This window comes from Tauraco erythrolophus, chromosome 15 (genome assembly GCF_009769465.1).
Source record: "Tauraco erythrolophus isolate bTauEry1 chromosome 15, bTauEry1.pri, whole genome shotgun sequence".
NCBI classification, from domain to species: Eukaryota; Metazoa; Chordata; class Aves; order Musophagiformes; family Musophagidae; genus Tauraco; species Tauraco erythrolophus.
Genome location: NC_141479.1, coordinates 22,936,454 through 22,941,630, shown reverse-complemented (window position 1 = coordinate 22,941,630; position 5,177 = coordinate 22,936,454).

Sequence of the window (5,177 nt, the reverse complement as noted above, 5' to 3'; positions counted from 1 at the left end):
GGTTCTAAGCTGCTGGGAGATGGATGGTGCACCTGGACAGCTACATCAGTATCGGCTCTGGGGGCCTTCTCTCCAACCAGCAGCAATGGCAACAGCAGGTGGGAAAAGATAAGGGGAAAACAGGGAGGTTGAGGAGAGACAGAAACCAGAGGGAGCTGGGTAGGTGGAAAAAGACTCTTGTAGAGGGGACCACAGGGAGAATCTCCCCAGGGTGGACGGGCATGGGCATGGAATAGAGGCAGAAAGAGAGGATCCTCATGCCCTTCCTTTCCTTGTGGTTAACCTTAAATCTCTGGCGGAAAAGAAATGAGTATTCTAAGACAAAGAAAAGATAAAGCATGAAACCAGGAGAAACAAAAGTTGAGACCATACTCCTGCTGCATAGAAAGCTTCGTCAGCCCCACCAGCACAGCAATAATCAGAGGAAAAAAAAGAATCAGTAGGAATGATGCAAAGGGATTGACTGCCAAGGGAGGAAGTACTGCATTTACTGTCTCTTGATGTCTTCAGGTCAGTTGAACGCCCTTCTGAAGCTGCCTTTGTCAAACAAGTTACGGAATTCAGCAGTAACATGGCGAAATTTTCCTGACTGCAGGTATAGGTGGTCAGCCTGCACGATCCCGTCCTGCTCACTCTGTGAATCTACAGAAAGAAAATGTGGAGAAGGACTATGAGAACATGCCATTACTTGTGTTCTTTGCTAGAGATTAACTTCAGTGTTTATCTGCAGGGGCTCCAGCTGCGTTCCCTGGAGAGGTGTGCTTGTGCCAAACGGTGAGAGGTTGGTGGGAGCTGCCCAGCAGAAGTGCGTGATGAAGCTGGCCGTTCTTCAGCACTGAGCCATGCGGCAGCGTCAGCTGAAGCGCATGGGCCCGTGCCGGCACACCGTGGGCCAGCAGCAGTCCTGGGGCCTCTTGAACAACGGCCTTTGTGCTTGGCACTAAGTGAAGGTGGGATCTCAGAAGGAATCCTTGCAACAAGGGCAAAGGAGTGACCACATCCAGCAAGAATGGGTGTTCTGTTTAAGGAGGGTCCGTCTCCAAGTGCAGGGCGAACGTGAGCCATTCCTTGTGGTTCTGCCTGACCTACTCCAAGTTGTGCTTCAGCACGGAGTGGGCTCCTGGGCTCTTCCCGCAGCGTTGTGCAGCCTCAGGCAGCGCTGGTACGTGGAGCCGTGCCTGGGAGAGGACAGGGCTGCAGTGTTGCAATGCTGATCTTAACTCACAATGTCTTGTTTTTCAGATGTCCCTGATCTGGAAGGTACGAGATGGCAGCCAGGTGGTCTTAACCCTGCTAAAATTCTGGGGCATTTGTACTTCATTTCTTACAAGATTTCACTTGCAGTCCCAACTGCTGTAGCTCTGTTCCCTCCTCTGCAGTAAGCGCTTGGGGCTGTACTAGAGAAAGACCAGATATAGATGGAGAAATGGTTCTATGGAAACCTTTGCTCAGTGCCCAGGAGCAGCCCAAAAGGCAAACTGACTGTTAAGAATTACTAGGAAGTTAACGGAGAGCAGATCACAGTTATGTCACTGAACAGATTCATAGTGGAAACTGCATTGTGATTACCATATGCAGCTCTGGTCTGCCTCTCTTAAGAAAAACATAGTTGGAAGGGTTTCAGAGAAGAACAACAAGGGTGATCAAACACAATGAATATTTTCCAGATGAGGAAAAAGTAGATAGTCTCTTTGGCCTGGAAAAGAAATTACTGAAGAGGATTATAAAAATCAAGTTTGGCATATAGAGGTTGTCTGCAGTATGACGTCTCATTGTCCCTTTGTAGTGGGTTGACCCGGGCTGGACATCAGGTGCCCACAAAAGCTGCTCTATCACTCCCCTCCTCAGCTGGACACGGGAGGGAAAATACAGCAAAAGGCTCATGGATGGAGATAATGACAGGGATATCATTCACCAGTTACAAGCAGGGGCAAAGCAGACTCTACTCAGGGAAATTAATTTAATTTGTTACCAATCAAATCAGGATAGGGTAATGAGAAATAAAACCTAAATCTTAAACCACCTCCCTCTCACCCGTCCCTTCTTCCCGGGCTCAGCATTGCTCCTGATTTTTTCTACCTCCTCCCCACCAGTGGTGCAGGGGGATGGAGAATGAGGGTTGTGGTCAGTTCCTCACACGTTGTCTCTGCTGCTCCTTCCTCCTTAGGGGAGGACTCCTCACACTCTTCCCCTGCTCCAGTGTGGGGGTCCCTCCCATGGGAGTCGGGCCTCCATGAACTTCTTCAATGTGAGTCCTTCCCATGGGCTGCAGTTCTTCACGAACTGCTCCAGCGTGGGCCCTTTCCACAGGGTGCAGTCCGTCAGGAACAGACTGCTCCAGTGCGTGTCCTCAGCAAGGTCACAAGTCCTCCCAGCAGACTTGCTCTAGCCTGAGCTCCTCTCTCCACAGGGCCACAGGTCCTGCCAGGAGCCTGCTCCGTGGGGGCTTCCCATGAGGTCAAAGCCTCCATTGGGCATATCCACCTGCCCTGGCGTGGGGTCCTCCAAGGGCTGCAGATGGATCTCTGCTCTACTGTGGACCTCTGTGGGCTGCATGGGCACAGCCTGCCTCGCCATGGTCTTCACCAGCGGTTACGGGGGAATCTGCTCCGGTGCCTGGAGCACCTCCTCCCCCTCTTCCTTCACTACCTTGGTGGCAGAGCTGTTTCTCTCACATGTTCTCACTCTTCTTTCCAGCTGCAATTGCCCTTGTGCAGTTCCCCTCCTCCCTTCTCAAGTATGTTATTCCAGAGGCTCTACCACTGTTGCTGATGGGCTCAGCCTCGGCCAGTATTGGGTCTGTCCTGGAGCTGTCTGGTACTGGCTCTGTTGGGCACAGAAAGCCACCCGTCGCCCCGCTGCTACCGAAACCTTGCCACGCAAACCCAATACACCCTTCAATATACGAACCGGCAGCACCCCATAAACTAGCAGGCAACAACTACGAAACACAGAACAGTTCTTTTTTTTTAACGTCATATGTTGTGTCAGACTGCTTTGCACAGGCTACGGTGGGCTCACAAAGTTTATATGCATTCAAAAAGAAATTAAACATTTTCATGGGAGAAAAAAATCCACTTACATTGATTAAATGCAAGACCCCACTTTTGCTCCTGAAGTCTCTGAGCTGTGGATCACTGGAGGCTGGCAGAGTACTCTGGGCAGTACCGTGGTATCTGTGCCCTCTTCTCACACTGACCAAGAGAGCAGTTCTTGGCTGCTGTCAGAGAGGAGATAGTGACAGAGGTGAGATGGTGAGCCAGGCAGACTGGCAGCTGATCGCAGCTTGCTTTCCCTCACTGGTGCAGGCTCCTTTGCAAGGACTGATCCTGCTCTGTCTCAGTATCAGTCTGTTCTCCTTTTTTAAGGAGTTGTATCCAAAAAGCCTAGCTTAAAAATTTGCAGTGGTGGGCTAGTAACCCTGCCTCTGCACCCAGGTCAGGTGAGCCTCCATGGACAACTCCACTTTTAAACAACACTCACTCTTGGCAGCGGCACAGCTGGCGGTAACGACAGCAGAAGCCTCTGTCTCCCGGTCCCGCTCTATGATGATGTGCCAAGGATGTCCAGCAAGCAGTTTGCTGTCCTGTCAGCTGGCCACCTTCACTGCAAAAGCCCGTGCTTGGTTCTCCTGGGGAGCCCTCCAGCCGGGTCAACGGCGTTGGTACTCCTGTGAGTCAGGGAGCATCTCTGCCCTCGGCGCAAGTGGTGGTGCAGGACCGGAGAACCGGTGTCTGGGTCTGGCCTGTGGTGCTGAGGCTCCCTGGGGCATTGGGGGTGGCCTAGTGACCTGCTGTGGGGACTCAGCCGCACCAGGGGAGTCTCGGAGCGGCGAGGCACTGTGGCACCCAGCTGCGAAGTCAGCTGCTCCCACATCTGGGATACACAGGCTCCTGCTCAGCCTGATGGGTCTGGAACATGGGGTCCTGTGTGAGGCAGCCTCACATTGTGCTGCACGCTGCCAGAGCACAAAAAGCAGGGGAGATAATGCTGGTCTGCTGCTGCTCCCCAGAGGGAACGAGGGCGTCCCAGAGGCGCCGTGGTTTGGCGCAGGCAATGGAGCTGGGAGGTATGCACTCACCGGCACCGGACACGGCTGTCTCAGCCAGCGCTCTGCTGAGATCGGGCCTCTGGAGCAGGTCAGAGCAAGGCACGATGCTTGAGCAACAGTGGGGAGAGATGGAGCGTGAATGGGCAGAGAAACTGCAGCAGCTCCCGGGGCTGTTTGCCGGAACAGCTCCGTTGGCACACGCACCGTTACCAGTTACAGCAGGTAACATGCGGGCAGGTTTCTAGGAAGTGTTTCACCATTAATGTTTGGTGAGACACTTTTTTTTCTTTCAGTGTACATAAACCATTTTAACAGCCATCTCTAATCTGTCACAGAATCACGAGTGCTGGCCACGGTGCGTGTGGGAGAGGCCCCTGTCCAAGCGCTGCCTTCTGACACGGCACAGATCACAGCCGAGGGCCCCCCAGCCCTGCGGAGACTGCACTGGCAGTCGGAGCACTGCTGGCACTGCCCACTCTGGGCTCCATAGCTAACGGAGATCGCCATCAGCCTTTTCCCCACTCTCCGGCGCCTCTCCGCGCCAACACCGGCTCTCACCTTCTCAGGGCGTTGCGGCCAGACACGGGAGCAAGGCAGAGCGTGCTCAGCTGTCCCAGCCAGGGCCAGTCCTGCCATGCAGTTCCTGCGATGGAAAAACGGGAGCCCAGCACAGGGCTTAGGAAGAGGAGACATGAGACCTGTCCTGAAGAGCACCCAGCCACATCACACAGCATGTGAGGCAAGTAGTGAGGAGATGGAGTGCTGGAAGACATGGGCAGAGCTGCACAGCCACACACTGATGTGGGACCCTGCACACACCTGGATTTCTCAGCTGGGAGCTGAGGTGACTGCAGAGCTTTGCCTGCCATCAGCAGGATGAGGGTTGGCTCAAGCCATGACTCCAGTTGTCTTTACAGCCATGCTCCTTGCTCTGAGTCTGCCCTCCAGCCCCACTCGGCTCAGGAAGCTCTCATTTACGTTCCAGCCAACTTGTAGAAGAGATACACAGTATGGGCAAAAGGAGACCCTTCTGACTACTCCAGCTCCTGGGCCAGTGGCTCCTGTGGACTGTTATGCCACGTCCTGCTCCAACAGCACTCGCTGCTTTGAGCTTTAACCTGCTTCT